The sequence below is a fragment of the Lycium barbarum genome, chromosome 6 (genome assembly GCF_019175385.1).
Source record: "Lycium barbarum isolate Lr01 chromosome 6, ASM1917538v2, whole genome shotgun sequence".
Classification (NCBI taxonomy): Eukaryota; Viridiplantae; Streptophyta; class Magnoliopsida; order Solanales; family Solanaceae; genus Lycium; species Lycium barbarum.
In genome coordinates, this window is record NC_083342.1 from 116742900 (window position 1) to 116763520 (window position 20621).

At 37.4% G+C, this 20621-nt stretch overlaps 2 pseudogenes; both read right to left on the reverse strand.

The window, feature by feature from the left end:
• Nucleotides 1–432: 432 nt before the first annotated feature.
• Nucleotides 433–2336, reverse strand: LOC132645750 (COBRA-like protein 4; annotated as a pseudogene).
• A 9291-nt stretch (nt 2337–11627) lies between these two features.
• LOC132600043 (COBRA-like protein 5) lies at nt 11628–14018 on the reverse strand (annotated as a pseudogene).
• Nucleotides 14019–20621: the final 6603 nt, after the last annotated feature.

The window sequence follows — 20621 nt, forward strand, 5'->3', positions numbered from 1 at the left end:
CCCATTTTCGTTTCAACTACGACCAAATCCAACTTATTTTGTCCATTTGCGACCACTACCCTTCACATATCAGAACGATACATTTTTTTTTATTCTTGAATATCAGATTTATCCAAGTGTCATCTCAATGGAAGTTTTCTCAAATTTCAAGGAAAATTCTATATTTATATAATAGAAGAAAGATGTGCAAAAGTACTACTCTATTAAAGTTTGTTGAGAACTCTATAAATCCCCCCTAACTAGCCGCGTCTATATCAACATTACATGTCTTCAGTAAATTTAAAAGCAGCACTTCTGCAACTTCACCCCAAGGTTCCCATATGTGAAGGATTACTTGTGATTTTGTAGATGTAACCACTGACTTAGTGTGTTTCGATTCGATTCCTTTGAGGTAAAACATATGCGTTGTATATCTTTAAACACATTGTAACCCCTTATGATAATGCTTTGTGCCCTACATTTTGAAATTTTGATGTTTCTCATAATTTGGAAGTGGCAGAAAGCAAGAATCTTGTACATAAGGAAATTGTTATCTCTGGATAGACATACAATAAAATGAACAAGGTTCAATTTCACTATCCTATCCACATGCATGCGATATACAACAACCGGAACAAGCTCTTGATGATGGAACACAATCTAAATGTTATGCGAAGCGCCAGTATAATATGTTGTTGCTGAATGATTCTTTCCGTTACCAGGTGAGGAAAATCATGCAAATTGCAGTGCTTGGAAATGAAAATGGTATTTTTTTCAACAGAGTTGGGCAAAACTGGGTATGAACCCAGAGGGGGAAGTTTGCATTCATCTCCATTAAAGTAGACTCTCCGGGGAAATCCCCATCCCGACTTAAGTGCAAATTTATTCTTATCCTTTTGCATAAGCACCTCAGACTGAACGTTCCCTGAAGGGCCAGCTTCCATCAACACATCATTGTAGAACTTCATACCGTAGAACATGCCAGTGTCATCTGTGTATCAACAAATGATTGTTAAGCTTGAGGAAAAAAAAAACTAAATTCACATTCATATACACTCACTAATGGATTGGTAGGGCACAAGAGGCTTATGGTTGAAGCTGAAAACTTGAGTGACATTATTGAGATTAGGATGTTGTGCCACAAGTGTCCACTGTGTATGGTTCAATATGTAATTGAAGTTAGTGATAGCAATCTTGACTCTGCAATAATCCTTGTAATTGATCTTAACATGCCAATGGTGTGTGCATTGTAGCAATGGTTCATTCTCCTTTTTTGGAGTGTTTATTCCCTTCCTTTTCAGTTTTTCCGAGTCTCCCCTGCATCATCAAAATCCCAGTAGACTGATTAGCAACTGGTAGAAAATATCTCCATTTGGATTTGAAGTATCTACAGCCAGACCTCTCTATAACAACATTCCATGTTATGTTATATTATATGCTCTCTATAACAGCATTTTGCTGTAGCAGTCAAAAAATAGCCGGAACAAATGATTGTTATAGAGAGGTTTGACCATATAAAGTTCCGTTGGAAAAGATACCTACATGATGCAGTTGTGTTTGCAACCACCAGTGGCGGAGCCACATAGAGCCGAGGGTGTTCATCCGAACCCCCTCGGCTGAAAAACAAATACTGTTTTTACAAGGTTAAAATTATTTTTTATGTATATATAGTAGATGTTGAACCCCCTTAGGCTTCTTCGTATCTTTACTTTTTTATATTTTGAACCCCCTCGGCGGAAATTCTGGCTCTGCCACTGGCAACCACAAGCACAAGATGGGCAAGAAGTGATTGTGTCGTTGTAGAAAGTTGAGAAAGAAACACAACAACTCGGGTACTTGGATGACGGAAACTGAGAATAAGTGCATGTCACATTCCAGGTCACTGCAAATAATTTTTACATTAACCTGATTGCTTATTGAAATGACAAAAAAACAGAGCTAAAAAAGGGAAACTTACTCAACACTTGAGTTTTTCGCCTATGATCTGCAGTGAGAAAACAATGGATGGATCTATTTTTGCGGTGCCACAAGTGTAGCCTGGTCCTGGACCAAGCAGACTGAAATTCTTGGGTAGTTTAACTGTCTTGTTTGATGTTCCAGCAAATCTTCGCCCCAAGACGCGAGGACGCCACCTTTGCAGTTGCTGAACTGTTGGTTGTAGGGAACTCCAGGAAGCAAGTCCACAAGTACAGGGTCCATCTTGCAGCAGTGTGGTACATTTCCTTTAAACTTGGAACAGTCACCTTGCTCTGTTGTTTGGCTCCCACTATGGACCAAATCACTTCTTTGTTTGGCCAGTTCCATCATAAAGTCCATCCAGGGCTCATTATATGCCTATACATTTGGAAATTATTCATTGTTACAACAGCCAAGATAAATATTTCAGGTTGTTGTTGCTCGTATTATCATTCGTGTCAATCGATATTATGAAGATAATTACCACATAGCCATCTGGTGTCCAAGACATGACATCCCATTTTATTGTAATATTGCCAAATGAATCCAATGGATCAAATGCATCTAAAGGTCCAAAACGAAGAAAAGAATATGTAACTGATCACCAGGGAACAAAACGGGAAGGGGCTAGAATATACAATCTCTTATCGATAAGTATGTACTTTACCTGCATCAGCATGAGGCAAGATTGAAGACAAGACAACTGCAAAAAAAATTAACTTTGCTAGAGGAAATAAGAGTTGGTATTGATGGGAATAACATATTCTTTTCTGAGACATCCTTAGTATAGTATATCTTGATGTTTATGGATCTTATGTTTTTTTCTTCTAAAAGAATGAAGTTGGAGTACTAAAAGAGAGGGAGTTTTAGCTCATGATGATGCCAAACCTAATGGTTGTTGGGTGCTTTATGCCATATATCATTTTCTCACTCCCACTCTATAATTCTCTCTCACCTATTTTGGTAGTATCTTTTAAGGGACATGAAGTTGAGAAAGGCGGGAGAAAACTGGGACCTTTGAATGCAATAGCTAAGCAGTCATTAATTTCCTATGTGGGATATATATATCATCAGTTCTGATTAGTGAGTTCACTGTCGGCAAAGCTGGCCCTTTGTGGTAGATGTTAAGGCATAATTATTCTTAAATATTTATAACAAAAATTTCTAACCTTCTACCCCTAATAGTGAAAGAATCCTATTTTGATAGGGATATTAAGCAATCATTATCTATAACAGTGGTGAAACGAATTCAAAGAGTGGAGATTTTTTTTTGTTCTTGTATGTATGTCTTCCCTTTGAACTTAATTTAATCTTCGTGAGATCATTTTACACTGTGAAGAGCAGGGTGGCTGTGTTTCAAGTTGAAGTTGCATGTGAGCTCGAACACCTAAGATAAGACTAATTTTGAATTAGGAGTTTGAAGCTTCTTGAACATGGTTACATAAGCGAACAAGGATGTCTTAACAATTTGAATGACACAGACTTGCCATCTCCAGAGTTCTGCGTCTTTAACTAATGGGTTTATAGGCTTGAGTGGGATCTCTTGTTGAGTCAGAGCAGATCGATCGACTCCCCAAGCCACGACTTGGAGTGCTGGCCTGGTAGAGTGTCAGGAGTGGTGGTGTGGGGTCAGGAGGGGTGCCGGTCGTGAGCAACTGGTAGGGCGCAAGGAGTGGTGGCCTGGATCTAAAAGGGGTGCCAGCCATGACCAACTAGACCGAAAAACAAAAGAATGAAATACCAACCATTTGATCAACTGGGCCAGATGGATGTTAGGAGTCGTGGTCGGGATCAATGAAGCGGTTTCAGCAGTGACCAATGAGGTCGATCTTTCAGAGGGGGGCTATATTGTGTGTCAATTGTCATTAAAAAGAAAAACTGAGTGAGCTCTCCCACATAATAGACTAATCTTTTAGGTTAGACTCTCATGTACAGTTTATATCATTCAAGTAGCAGACTACGAAGTGAAACCATTGGTCACTGTGCTAAGCTAGAAAATGAATATGAATAGTACGTTGAATATAAAAAAAAAAAATTCAGCAGCACGGAATTAAATATGTCCTTAAGGAATTTAATTTTCCTCACAGTACCCGAGACATTGAATTATTATCTATCAATGTAGGACAAAATTATATTATTGAAATAGCGATACTTCAAATTACATTACACTTCAGACACCAAAAACAAAGATAATCACACCGGCACTGTATTATATTGAAAATAATGCTAAAAAGAGAGGAGAAGCCTTTATCGAAAAGCTTTTGTAGGAAAAGAGCGCAAAAAAGAAAAGAATTTAAGTCCAAAAATTTATTAATAAACGGAAAAGGGTCAAATATACCCCTGTACTATCGGAAAAGGGCTAAATATACCCCTCGTTATACTTTGGGTCCAAATATACCCCTGTCGTTATACTTTAGGAGCAAATATACCCCTCCCCCGTTAAATTGTCCAAAGTGGACTTTTGCTCACATGTGGCATTGACATTTTGGTGAGGTGGACGCCATGTGGCATTGCCACCTCACATCCCCAACTCATTTTACTTCGTCTAGTCAGGCAGTCACCTTCTTCTTTCACCACCATTGTTGTTGTTCTTCTTCTTGCCTTTTCTTGAACTAGATTTCGTCCAAGGAATGTTGTTATTTTCTTCTTCGACTTTGCCTTCTTGTTGCTAGAAGATACATTTTCCTTCGCTGCTGTTGTAGGTGTCGACAAGGGCAATGTAGTCACATCACCTTGTTTTTCCTCCTCTTCTTATTTTACTTTTGGTAATGTTGGGGTTAAAGTGGATAGTGGCTTTTGTTTTGTTGGTTGCTCTTCTTCTTCTTCTTCTTCTTCAATTTTGATGGATTTCAGAGGACTTTTCAGGTCGGTAGACGGTAAAAATTGGGTTTGGAAGTATCCACACTGTCGTTTTGGCAACAAAAGTATAATCATCATTGCTTCTTAATTCATTCTTTGAAGAAGTAAGAAAAAACTTTGATCTTCATACTTCTAATTCTTTTTTTAAATCTAAGCAATTTGATTGCAAAATCACTAGATATGACACAATTAATCAAACATGGAAACTTCGTAACAATTGGTATTAAATAGCGAACAGAAATGAAAGCAAATCCACCAAATTGAGATTGTTCTCCACTGCCACTAGAAAAAAGCTTATATGAATATGCATTTTTTTTTTGGGTAGCAAATATGCTGCAATAGTGGTGAAAGAAGAAGGTGACTGGATGAAGTAAAATGAGTTGGGGATGTGAGGTGGCAATGCCACATGGCGTCCACCTCATCAAAATGTCAATGCCACATGTGAGCAAAAGTCCACTTTGGACAATTTAACGGGGAAGGGGTATATTTGCTCCTAAAGTATAACGATAGGGGTATATTTGGACTCAAAGTATAACGAGAGGTATATTTAGCCCTTTTTCGATAGTATAGGGGTATATTTGACCCTTTTCCGATTAATAAATTAGGTCAAGCCAAGTGACAACGATGTGCCGACTTGTCTTCTTCCTAGCTCTTTACGCTATTTTAGAAGTGCTTTTCTATCTATAGTCAATAATTTCTTCTCATTCTCCAATGGGACAACACCCCTTCATTTCTTATTCATAACACAACCCAAAAGTCACATGGGTTCGAATCCATTCACACCAAAAAACCCAACAGAAACAACATAATTTTGTGAATGCTTGTATATTCAACTGTAGAGGTGGCAATTTCAGCCCATATTTAGAAAATTAGCTCATTTAACCCATATTTTAATGAGTAGGGTCACTCATATTTCTGTTGGTTATAAAAATCTTTTTGCGCGGATTGCCCTTCTTTTGGGGTGGTCTTTAAGTTTTGCCCTTCGCTTGAAAAGGTGACCGAAAGTACTGAGGTTCTAGGTTTGAACCCCCGCTCATGCATAAAAATAAAAATAATTTCGCAAGGCAAGGCTTTAAGAAAAATCTGCCTTATGCGACATAAGTTGTCTTAAAGGCATACTAAAGTTATGTCGGATCCGGCATATGTTCCCTTAAGGCATAACTAAAAGTTTGCCTTATAAGGCAACCTATGCTGGATTCGGCATAACCTTAGTTATGCCGGAAGACAACTTATGCTGTCTCTGGCAGAGGTTGCCTTAAGGCATAAAATTTATACCGGATCCGGCATAACTTTAGTTATGCCTTAAGGCACTTATGCCGGATCCGGCATAATTTTCCCAAGCCCTATCTTGCGAAATTATTTTTTATTTTTATGCCGGAGCCGGGTTCGAACCCAGAACCTCAAGGTTTATACGTGAAGGAAAAAAATTAAAGACCAGCAAATTAAGGGGAAAAAATTAAAGACCACCTCGAATGAGGACATTCCTGCAAATTGCCCGGTTGTATATGGGTTTCAAGTCTTTTTTTAACCCATAAAAACATGAGCAAATATGGGTACCCATATAACAACTCATTTTCCTCAAAATATGAGAAAATATTTTCCTTAATAATTTAAGGAAATAAAAAACACACCAACGCACCCCACCCTCCACACCCCACCCCCTGCCACTGCCCCTGCCCCTGCTCCCTACCACCCCTTACCCATCTCTACTGTCACGACCCAACCCCGTAGGCCGTGACTAGTGCCCGATCTGGGCACCCAAACACATCTATCAAATGCTATCTCAGATTTTATTAACCGCATTCCAGTATATAGCATAAGCCGACAAGACTATATTTTAAATTTAGATAATTTCCAGAAAAATTTCGGCAGAGTTTCCTTTGTTTTACGGACTATCCAATATACCCTGCGCACAGAAAATACCAACAAAGGCCACACAGGACCAACAAAGCAACATTTAAACATATGCGGACCGGCCGCCGCGGCGAATGGGATCGCCCAAACACAACATATACACACATTCATACAGGAAGACCCCCAACCCACAAACATGTCCACAGACCTCTAAACAGACCGACAGAATCATATGACGGGACAGGGCCCTGTCGTACCCCTGAGTGACGTACATTTATACAATAGCAGGAGACTGTACCAAAAATATAGGCTCTGGATAAGAGAGCGCCTCAGAACAGCGGAATAAGATCCTAAGCGGGCGGATCAGCGAACCTGTCGTATGTACCTGCGCGGCATGAAAACGCAGCCCCCGAAGAAAGGGGGTCAGTACGAAATATGTACTGAATATGTAAAGCCTGAAGTAGAGAAACCAAAATCATAACCGGAAACAGAACGAACAGAAAGGAATGCAAAAATCCAGAATACCAAATGCATATTTCAAAACATAAGGAATGTGTACAGAAACATATGCCATATCATGTCCGGCCCCCGCCAAGGGACTCGGTAGACAGAACGTGGTCACCCTCCCGACGCTGGTGCCACAACACATAAGGATCAGAATAGGGGATAACCCCATAACATAGCATGTCATGTCAAATGGCCATATCGGATCATATCAAAATAGTGTACATGGCACAGCATACTCCACAACCCATGTACACGTATACCTGCCCCCTCACCATCGAGGCACGACGAACAATGCAGAGGAATACGCTTGACAACATATCTTAGCCCGGGCTCAGTGAAGGAAACATTGAGACATCCACGAGTGGAGTAGTGAGAAACTAATGCAATATGAGACATAATACATTTTACAAGGACTCGATGGATTATTCCGAACAACAACCGTATTAATGAAACCGCACGATAGTCACAGTGCGTATATTTCGGATAACAAAAATAGATTATGTGATAATAGTCTTCTTGGGATCATTTCCATATTCCAAAATAATTTATAAGACTTAATAGAATAACTTAAACAAGTGTCATTTAGTAGTCAGAAGAGTAGTTAAAATGCAATAAGAGTGAAATCGAGCATAGTGGGCCCACCTCGGGTCAACTAAAGTGATAGGCTCAATTTACGTACATTAAGTCTATAGAGTCATCCCTGGAGATCTTCGAACAATCTCCTAACTTTCCAAGCAATTTGTGTAAACTTACCAAATTCTTTCAACAAAACGTACTTATAGGATTCAATTCTATTGAATGAAAAATGGACATTTTCAGATTTAGTTTGCTATAAACAGAATATCCCCCGAGGTTCAATTTCAAACCTAGTACATCTAGGACATGCCAAGAGAAAGAAAAGGATAGCTTTACATACCTTTAGCGTTTAGTCGTATTATAACCTGTACTTGCTGCACAATGGTACTTATCCTATATCAAGATATCAAGAGCTACGATTAGTCTACGAGGGAATTCAATACGTACTTTAACGTTAACAATCCCTTTCAAACATTTAGACCACGTTTCGTTCGCATTCAAACCAACTACATACAACTGATCCAACATCAATAATCATATGTTCAATACCAATCCGGACAGCCCACATAACATTCCAAATATCCCACATTCACAACATTCCATAACGATTCACATACGGCTATTTCATTCTCAAGTTACTCCTAATAATCCGTAGCCTTAACGTTTTCGTGTAGCAACTTTACAACAACCCAAACAACGTAAATACAATATATATTCTTAACTATCATTAGTCTTTCCAATTTAAAGAAGACAACATGTCCAAAACAGTTCCTAACCACGACACGTCCAAAACAGTCCCTAACCAACAACATAAAGGTGCCCGGAATTCTTGCGAACGTTTACGAACATACCAAGCAAACCACATATGATTCTTACACATTATTTCATGTCTTCATTTCATATAATTTTAGTAAAATACGACCAGCAGTCACACGATAAATATATCACCAAATTCATACGCAAATAGTTACATTGTCGACACTAAAACCTTACAACGACAACAACATGTTTAATGACATTACTTTCATGATTCTTGGAACTGTTTTAGCACCATTTCCATTCTTATAACAGCCCACAATTCATTCCAATTTCAACTTGAATCATTGCACTTCACTTTCGCTATATGTTCATAACAACATTCAACATTCAACATACACTAATTCACTTCTAACCTTAAAACAGTCCACAGTTTTGGACTGCTTGTATACTTCAACATGATTCGTTCTTTAACACCTCAATTCACATATTCAACATGCATACAATACACCAAAATGTCCATAACAACAACAATCAAAATATGTCACAAAACAGTCCATAACTTCTCCTAAAACAGCCCCCTACACGGCTTCAACACAACTACAACAACTTCATGATTTTCATTCATTTATCCATACTTCAACACATTCAATTCATTCCCATCATAAAATTCATGACAACAACCATCAAAATACCAAGTAAAATCAGTTCACTATTTTCCACAAAAACAGTCCACTACACGGCCATACTTCAACAAAACAACAACATGTTCATATCAACACAACTTCACCTCTAAAACAGCCCCTTCGGCTATAACCATATTTCAACATCAACATTCATAATTTCATACATGAAATGTTCATTTACATATTCACAACACCTCAAAATTCGTCCTAAAACAGTCCACACGGTTCAACTTCATCATCAAACACATAGAAAATGATCAACTCTTACCTTAACAAGTTGGCTTCTTAACTTTGCTAGAATCTTGTGAAATGAACTAATACTTGTTCTTGTTGCTCCAATGGATACTCCACGTTGCTATACACCTTGAAAAGGGTTGAAACACTTGAAGAAAATATATTTTTTAAATCTACTTGAAGAACCCAAATCTGGCCGTGAGCTATAAAAGCTTGTATGGCATGTTTATGGTTTCTCCTTCACTTGAAACTTAATGGTGAATGTGTAGAACACTTTAGGGACTTATTGGTAAGATAAAAATAGAAGGGCTGGCCGTGCAATGGTGGTGGAAATGCCATGGCTGGCCGTGGCTCTCTCTCTCCTTCACTTGGTGAAGATGAGAGCCTCTCTCTCTAAGTTCACTTTGTCTAGTTGGGAAATGAGTTGGCATGCAACTTTTGGTCAACAAGGAGACCATTTTGCTGCCCAATATAGTCATACACGTTCCCCCAACTAAGCATGGGCAAGAAAATCTGATTTTGTTATGTGCTAGTGGACCCCACACGGCCACTAGTGCAAAATTTGTGAACATTTAAGTCTTAATCCCCACTTAATAATCCAACTTGCATCGTCCATATCTCCTTATCCCGATATTATTTTGACGATCGGTTTGTTGCGTTGCAAACTAGACTCGATGAACTTAATTTTAGGCTTTTGAAACACCTTAAAACTCCTCATATACAAGGAGATATTCCTCCAACAATATGGGCTAAAAATCTGGTCCGAGATTTTATTGAAGTTGTTCCGATTCATTTCGTTTAACTTCTAATCCTCTTCCAACCTCATGTAAACTCTTATACATACATATACACACTTATATACATCAATAAAAATCTATATACACGTCTCGAAGGGTCCAAAGAATCACAATAACCTTAAACATAACTAGAGAACTCACAAAGCTTTGACGAAACTCCAATCGCAAAAGTATATTCATATCTTTTGTCCATCCCCTATATCATTACTAATAATCTCAAATACTATAAAAGGTCACTCGCATTACCTCATATACATACTCATAGCGCGATTTCAAATCCTTTAGGTAACCATGTCACCTTGGGATACTTAAGGAAACCATATATACAACGATATTCTTACTAACTCGATTAACTTTCCTTGAACCTTCTTAACTCATTCTTTCTTGTTTTAATACAAGTAGCCCGGATTATTATGGAGTGTAACATCTACGCCACCCCTTACTCCCCTTCATCCCATTACCACCCCTCCTCCCTCCCCCGCCCCCCCCGGGGGTACATTTTCTATTTCATATATTTTATCTTACTTTTATGAAAAGTGAGAAATTTTTTCTTACCCCACCACCCCGTGCCCACCCTCCCCCCACATTTTTTATTTAGTATATTTTATTTTACTTTTGTAAATTTTTTATAAAAAATAAGAATTTTTTTTCTTACCTCCCACTTTCGACCCTTCCCCCACCACCACCCCTCCTGCCCCCCCCCCCCCCCCGGCAACCCTCACATTTTCTACTTCATATATTTTATCTTACTTTTATAAATATATATATATATATAATGTGAGAATTGTTTTCTTACACCCCCCCCCCACCCCCCCCCCCAACATTTTCTATTTCATATTTTGTCCTACTTTTATAAAAAAAAGAATTTATAAAAAGTGAGAATTTTTTGCTTACCCTACCCCACTCAACCGCCCACATTTTCTATTTCATATATATTTTATCTTACTTTTATAAAAAGTGAGAATTTTTTTTACCCCAGCACCCCCCCCCCCCCCCCACCCCCTAATTTTCTATTTCATAATATTTAATTATAAATATATGAAAAAATTAATTCAATTTGACAAAAGAAAAAATTATAAACACTAAACTTGATATAATAGTGCACTTATATAATATGGGCTAAACCACAACCAACCCAACCCATTTATCTCCCAACCCATATTTTACCCACATGAAATATGGGTGGGTTGAAATTCAACCCATTTTTGTTCAAACCATTTTCAACCTGCCCAAATCCAACCAAACCCACCCATTTGCCGCCCCTATACAGCTGGTTGTTGACAATAAAATACAATAGGATCAGAGTTAGTCCTTATAAGAATTAAGAGGTGTCCCTTGTTTCATGCCCAAACGAACATCCTTCAAACTTGCTTTATGAATCGTTGACATTTCATGGCACTCATTTGATATCATTAAGAAAATGTAATGGTTTCAGTGTGCTCTGATTAAACACCTTATTTTTCAAAGTCTACAACAACTTCTGGAATTTGTCAATACTCATATTACATTCCCGTTCTTGAATATTTATCACTAGTTAGTAGTTACAACCTTCCAGAAAAAAAAGTTGGACAATGCTCCTTAACTGGTGCCAGCAGAGTTTGGAAGATATGGATAAGATTCAGGAGATGGCATCACACAGAGATTGCCATTGAAGTAGACCCTCCGAGGGAAAGCCCATCCTGTTTTTAGTGCAATTGTTTTTCCATCCTTCTGAAGTGTTAGATCTGAGTGGACATTTCCTTTTGGTCCAGCTTGCATCAGGATATCATTATATGATTCTCTTCCATAAAACAAGGCAGTATCGTCTGCATAGTTAGAACATCATCAGCCTGAAGAACAAGAATATGTCTGTTCTTTATGAATCAAATAAAGAGATAGGGAGCTTACTGGTTGATGGGTTGGGCATGAGAGGCTTGTACAAAAAGCTAGAAACTTAAGTAGCATTGTTGAGGTTTGGATGTTGAACGACGAGTGTCCACTGTGTATAGTTGAATCGATAGTTGAAGTTTGTGATGGTGATCTTCACTCTCCAATACTTCTTGTAGTTTGATTTAACATGCCTATGCACATTGATAGGGCACAAGTGTTTTGTGCATTGCAGCACTGCTTTATTTACTTTATTTGGCACACTTATTCCTTTTCGACTCGGTGTCTTCCTGCAATTTCGCTTATTCGTTATGATCGGTAAAAAAGAATCATCCAAGTATTGTTCAAATTTTTTATAGCTACCTAACGAGTGTCTATTTTTACTTGTATAGCACATTAGCACCTTCATAACAGAGGAAAGTATTACTCCTACTACTACTAATTGAAGATGTGAAGTATGGGAAACTTACACGACACAGTTGCTACTGTTTTGGCAGCCACAAGAACAGGAAGGGCAAGGGGTGATACTTCGATTGTGAAAAGAAGACAAGGAGACACAACATGTTGGTATCGGAGAGGCTAAGAACTGAGAGTAAGTGCAAATCACTCTCCATGTCACTGCATATTGAAGCATAAATATTCAGGCTTAGCAAATATAGTATTTTACTTCTAATTTTTGTGGAAAATCTTGAAAATCAAACTTAATCAGAGCCCTTGTTACTCGTCGACCATCAGGCGTGATGAAAAAAGTGGGACGGATAATTTTTGCAGGACCACAAATATAGCCACCACCTGGAGCCACCAAAGTGAAATTTTTGGGAAGTTTCACTGTTTTATCTGTTGTCCCAGCAGTGCCAACGCTAATCTGAAATGCAGAGAGAGAAGCAGAAGGGTCCTTTCCCCTCGATGCTAAAACGCCACCCTTGCAGCAATTAGCAACTTGCTGATTATAAGGGGTATTTGGCAGCAAATCAACAATTGCAGGATTTTTCTCACAGCTATGAGGAATGTTGGATCTAAACTTTGAACAGTCCCCTTGATTAGTAGCTTGTGCTCCCAACATGGCTCAAATTACCTCATTCTTTGCCCATGTCCATCCTAAAGTCCATCCAGGGCTCATTTCGGACGATACATTTGGAAATTGTTCATTGTCACCACTGCCTGAAATTTTTGAATATTCATGAACCAAAGATCTCAAATTGCTTATTAGAATGTGAATATAACATTATAGTAGCTCAAATATACTTACCACATAACCATCAGGGGTCCAAGAAAGCACATCCCATTTGATTGTTATATTTCCTTTCGGATCCAATGCGTCATAAGCAGCTGCATTTACAAGTGAGAAACGCAACTTAGACTATATACATAAGCTATCAGTAAATTAACACGGCATGACTCGGATTGAATTTTGTTAATGTTGAGAGCTAATGTTCGGATTTAATGCAATACCTGCACCAGAACATAGCACAAGAAGCATAAAGGTATATAAGTTCCAAAAAAATCTTGGACTCCATGGTGACAAAATATGTAAAATTACTCTAGAAATTAGAAGTGTTTATCTTCAGCAGCAATAAAAGATGTGTAAGAAAGAAGAAATAATCTAGCAATAAACTAAGCTAAACATTCAACTTAGCATATCTAAGTCAATGTATCTTTTTTTTTTTTTTTTTTTTTAATCCAAAGTGCCACTAAAGTAGTGGCTTATTTATTAGAACAAAACAACAGAATAGTTTTACAAGTGGGGAGGGAAAAAAGGAACTAGAAAGTTTGCTGATCAAAAGACCAACATAAGAAGAAAACAGAAACAGCAGTAAGTCAATGTATCTATTAAAAGAAATAAGAAAAAAAAGGAAATAGCTCGTTGAACGTGTGAAGAATGGGAGAATTTTTCATAAAACGCTGCTTCCTAGAAAAAGAGTCTAAAATTATTTTTTATGCTGCAATCACTCCTTGACAAATATAAAAGAGTTGGCTTTGGCTTGTTATGAAGACTTTAGATTTATACTATATCAATACTGCTTGAAATGCCTCAAAACAAACTAACACGTTCTTTACACTGTTCAAACAAATACAACGAGTAACTAGTATACAGTCAATTCAAATCATTTTATTTTGTCCATGGGTATGGCTAGCACAACACTTTCTCTTTAAAAATTTACGAAGGAAAAGCTCGCCAGTGATCTGGATCAACGCACAATAGGAACTTATGATCCAAATTAATCAATTCGAAGAAATTATAAACAAAACTGATGTCCAAAAACCAAAATAATGTCTGTACTATGTTCTAATTCAATCACCACCTAGTTTCTCAAGTGTAGTATATTATATGTTAAACTAACAAAATTCCAGCGAAATATATATCTACTGAAGATTTTAACAGCCTAAAAATTTTGAATACTAGCAAGATATTACTAAAATGAAAATATCCAAGGGAAGAAAAAAACGGGTCAACATTAGTGGACTAAAAAATTCTCAATATTTTCAAGAATATTGAAATTATAGACGATTTTTGTCCTAGCTCCGCCTCTTCGTAAAGGATAAACGTTATATTTTCCCTAACAAGGAACTTTGCCATGAGTTCCTTCATTCGAAATGAAGATAGCGGATAGGAAAATATAGTGCAAGGAGATAGAAATCAGAATTTTAAGTTATTAGTGGATGAAAAATAACACAAAATTTACTATTACTCTGAACTACAAGTTCAAACTTACTATAAACATATAAACTTTCTAAAAATATGTTCACTACATATCGATCAAGTCAAATGCAGTGTGACTGCAATACTTACTGCACCCGAGGCTAAGTAAGTAAGGATTTGTCACAGTTCGATTTGAATATATTTTTTTTATTTTTTTCGTTTAGAAAGACAAATGAATTATTTTAATTAGTTTACGGAATTTATAAATCAACTCTGATAAGATATGATACGTTCTATGTTTTGATGATGATTGTCAAACCGCGGAGAACCAGAGCAAGACCTGATCTTCTATCTATTCTCTCTGTACACCTTGTTGTCAACAGTTATAGCCGTAAAGCTGCAACTGATCACTGTGTGCAAGGACAGCAGTGCTGCAGCGGACTAAAGGTCAAACATAAAGATGAGTTGTCTCCATCTCACTTCTCATGTTTCCCTAGTATATAAGCAACATGTTACAAGGTCTTATGTGAGCCTTGAAACCTAATTCCACCATATTTAAGATCAGCCGACACAAGGTTCTTCAAGTGCCTCCAAGTGCAAAGCTACAACAAACTGTAGGACCTGCTCCCTACAAGTGACGATGTTTTAGGTCTTTAAGTTTGTTGAGTCTTTGTCTTTTGTTCTATACGTTGTAAACCTACTCTTCTCTAAAGGAAGTTGTTTTGTAGGTATTCTGAATTCTCAAAAGTTGCTTGTAGGAAGTTTATCTTTACAAGTTTTTGAGTAGTACACCTGTCTAGAGATAGTCAAGTTGCATTAGTTGGTTTGGTTAGAGGTAGTCAAACTTTGTTGAGTGGTTGGCTAGAGTTAGTCAAGAGTGTGTAGCTTACAATAGGGTTATTGTAAGGGTGAGGGATTAAGAGGTTAATTCCTAGACTGCAAGAGGTTGTAATCTGAAAGTTACTCAGTTAGTGCAGTTGAAATCCTATGTGGTAGGCTATGGTTCTTAATCCCTTGAGCAACGAGATTTTTCACGGTAATATCCTGTCTATTTACTTACTGCACTGCATAAGGGAACTGGTAGATAACCAGGTCCCTCATATACTGTTTGGTGGACTCATAGCCTACATCAATATCAAATCAATTGAATTGGGTTCTTTGTATAACAACTTTCTCGATCTTTTTTATTTATTTTTAAAAATCTTATGTCGTTGTATATTATAAATATCCATTATATTAAGCTTTTACATGGGGCTTTAATGTAACTGTTAGAGCGGAAATGATAAAAACACAGTAATTAACGTGATTCGGATTGGTATGATCTTAGTCCACGGAGAACGGCCGACACTTTTTTTAATATCAAGGGAGAAAGTAAGTTACAAGATTGAATACTCTTAGGTTTTATGTTCTGTCTACTTAATAAATCCTAGCTAGCATGTATTTATACTACTAGGTCTAGTCCTTTCCTAGAAAGGATCTAAATCCCAGTAACACTCGAAAACCAACAAAGAAAAAAGCTTTCTTTATTTCTTTCCGCTTTTGAGTAGGAATTGGCTTGAATATATTCTCAACTTCACAATCTCCACCTTGAGATGAATTTCGAGCTTCTATATGAACATCATTCAGTCCAATGTCTCTAAGCCTACGTGAGCTAACTCCGTGTAGGAAACAAGAGACACTAACCGAAATCTTGTACATACTAGTAGCTCTACCTTACCCTACGTTTCTCCATCCTGACGTATCAGTTGATGCGAACTCCTGCCAAATTCATAAATTGACTGAACTTGACAAGAGAAACCACCTTGGTCAACATATCTGTTGCGTTGTCTTTTGTGTCAACCTTCAAGACCTTAACTATGTCTTACTCAACAACATCACGAATAAAATGGAATATGATATCAATATGTTTGGTGCGATCATGAAATCTTTGATTTTTTATCAAGTGAATAACACTTTGGCTATCACATTTTAGAGTTGATTCATGTTAAACCCTACTCAATTCTGACACAAACCCTTTCAACTATATAACCTCATTTACTGCTTCCGTTGGTGCCATATATTTAGCTTTTGTTGTGGACAAAGCAACTATAGACTAGAGAGTTGCCTTCCAACTTATGGCACTACCTGCAAGAGTAAAGATATAGCCCGTTTTTTATCTCCTTCTATCAAGATCACTTACAAAATCAAAATCCACATAACCAAGGACCGAGAAGCCTTCATTTCTCATCCTATAAAAAGTTAGACCAACATTCGAAGAACCTTTAAGATATCTCAATATCCACTTCATTGTTTCCTAGTGTGTCTTACCCGAATTAGACATGAGTCGACTTACCACACACACCGCTTGAGCAATATCAGGCCGAGTGCAAACCATAGCATACATAATGCTTCTAACTGCACTAGAATAAGGAAATTTTGACATGTGAAATATTGTGTTAATAGTAACGTAACGGGTTTACATTTATTCATGCCAGACCTCTGAACTACCTTCTCAATATATATTTTCTGTGAGAGATGTACCTCATCATTCTTCCTGTGAATCTTCATTCCAACGATTTTTTTAGCTTCACTTAAATCTTTTATGTCAAACTCCTTACTTAGCAGTTTCTTCAAATCATTTATCTCTGTCATATTATTGGCAGCAATAAGCATATCATCAACATATAAAAGTAAATAAATATTTGAATTACCAGATATCGTCATGTGATACACGCAGCTATCAAATGCACTTCTCGAGAAACCTTTAGTAATCATGAATGCATCAAATCTCTTGTATCATTGTCGTGTCGATTGTTTCAAACCATACAAAGATTTCTTCAATTGACAAACTTGGTCTTCTTTTTATTTAATAAGGAAACCCTCGGACTGATTCATGAAGATCACCTCTTCAAGTTCACCATGTAAGAATGTAGTCTTGACATCAAGCTGATGAAGCTTCAAGTCATAATGGGCAACCAAAGCTAGTAACAAACAATTGAGCTATGCTTCACGATTGGTGAGAAAATCTCATTGTAGTCGATTCCCTCCTTTTGACAAAAGCCTTAGCAACCAATCTCGCTTTGTATCTAGCATCTTCTACACCCGGGATGCCATCCTTTTTTCTGAAGACCCATTTGCAACCAACAGTTCTCTTCCCCTTTAGTAGACTCACCAAATCCCATGTCTGGTTTTTGTACAAAGACTCCATCTCTTCGGTCATGGCTAAATGCCATTGATCAGTTTCGCCACACATAGTAGCTTCGGTATAGCTTGACGGTTCCAGTTCCTTTATTTTCTCTTTTGCAGTAGCTAATACATATGCTACAAGATTAGCTTACGAAGGCTGAGGATAATATTTTGGATTAGGCTTCGGAGTTCGTTTGTACCTTCCAGTAGCTATACTGTATGGTTCACCTTCAGGTACTACTGTGTGAGATTTTTCATTATCTGACTCCACCCGAGTCACTTGATCCTCCTGTTCGGTGAGTTTCACATTTTCCTCCATCGTTTCTGTTGTAAAAAAATTTTGTCCTGCAAATTCAATAGAATTCTTTCCAGGATCAAGCATGGAGGCCTTATCAAAAGCAACATCTCTACTGATTACAAATTTAAGTGAATCTAAACTACATATTCTATATCCTTTTACCCCTTCAGCATATCCCATAAATAAACATTTTCGAGCTCTAGATTCTAGTTTTTCATCACTTTATTGATAATATGCCGCACATCCAAAGATTCTTAAGTATGAGTAATCAGACAGTTTACCTGACCATACCTCATTTGGAGTCTTGAAGTCAATCGCTGATGCTGGAGAATGATTAACAACATAACAAGCAATGTTTACTGCTTCCACTCTGAACTCCTTAGGCACCTTGTCATTAGAGAGCATACATCGTGCTTTCTCAAGAAGAGTGTGGTTCATCCTTTCAGCTACTCCATTCTGTTGTGTTTTATGCCTAACTGTTCTATGTCTCAATATACCATGAATCTTGCAGAAATTGTTAAACTCTTCATTGCAAAACTCCAAGCCATTATCTGTTTAAAGACACTTAATCTTTCTGTCACACCGATTTTCAATTAATGTTTTCCAACTTTGAAATTCTCAAAGATATCACTTTTAGCCTTTAAGAAGTATACCCAAACCTTGCGTGAAAAATCATCAATGAAAGTAAGAAGATGCCTCTTTCCATCCTTGGATGGAACCTATAAATCTGAATGAATATAGTCAAGTACCCCCTTCGATTTTGTGCTTACCCGTGCTAAAGCTGACTCGTTTCTGCTTTCCAAGGACACATGCTCACAAAAATCAAGTGTACTAATCTTCTCACCTTTCAAAAGGTTTCCGCTGCTCAAAATTGCCAACTCTCTCTCACTCATGTGACCTAATCTCATATGTCATATCTTAGCCTTGTCATCATCTGATATTGTGATGTTGCAGCATTCGCAGTACCTAGAATGGTGCTGCCCATAAGTACATAAAGACCACCCTCCGGTTTGGCCTTTAACATGACCAGAGAACCCTTGGTTACCTTGTAGATTCCACCTTCACCCGCATGCTTATATCCGAGCTTATCAAGAGTGCCAAGAGAGATCAGATTCTTTTTCATATCAGGAACATGTCGAACATTAGACAATGTTCTTATGATGTCGTCATGACACCGTATACGGGCTGAACCAATGCTTGATATTTCACATACTGCATCGTTACCCATAAGTATAGTCCCACTCGTTTGCTTGTAGCTAGTAAGCCAATCTTTTCTAAAGCACATGTGAAAGGCACAAGCTGAATCTAAAATCCACTTGTGTGTCTGAATGTCATATATTGAAGCAGTTAGCACATAATCTTCTCCAGATGTCTGAGCTACCAGAACCGTAGATGCACCAGCTGTTGTTTTGTCAATCTTCTTATTCGGGCAATCCCTCTTAAAGTGACCCTTTTGAGGACAACCCCGACATTCAGCATCCTTCCTACTCACCCTTTTCCTAGACTTTGACCTAGCTATTGATTGGCCTTTCCCTCTTTGGCTCGACCGACCTCTAACCGTCAAACCCTCACCATGGTCCTCTTTCTCACCATTGTTGATATGGTTTCTTAATCCATCTGAATTCAATGCATGTCTTACCATCTGTAACGTGACCACCTCCTTATTGTACATCATTGAATTAACTACGTCTTTGTACGCCAGTGATAATGAAAACAGTAAAGTGCATGCTAGCTCTTTATCTCCCACTTTAATATCAACATGAGTAATATTCATAGCCAATTTATTAAAAGCATCAAGATGATCTTGTAAAGTTATACCTATCTTCATCTTGAAGGTGTGTAAACGCTGCCTTAACATCATTCTAGTTGTTACTGATTTCTTCTGGTAGAGATCTTCAAGTTTCTTCCACAAACTCGTTGTTGTTTTATCAGTTCTAACTTCACATAACACACTTCTGATAAGGATAATTGAATTGCGTTAAACGCATCCATCTCAATCTTCTGCTTCTCGGCCTCTTTTCGTATTTTCGGGATACAAGTCGTCCAAAGCATAGATTGATCCTTCTCTCCGTAACAACGCCATGATCTTAATCTTCCAGATATTGAAGTTATTACTTCGCTGTTGACACCCAATTTTGCCCCTCCTTTATTCTAATTCATTTCCTTGAGCTTCTAAGTTATTAATAAATCAATATCTTATTTTTACCCTTACTTTATTATAATTTCTACTACTATATTAATATTGTTAAGTATTAATATGTCGTACATCGCTACTTACTTATTATGTATAACTTAGGTAATATTTTTACTCTATTATTACTTTGCTCATATTTTATATATTAACGTTAATTATGGAATTTATTATTATCGTTATTATTATTGTTATTACTACATAATATATTTGATCTAATTTAGAAGCCCAAAATATTAATTCAGTCCGTGGTTAA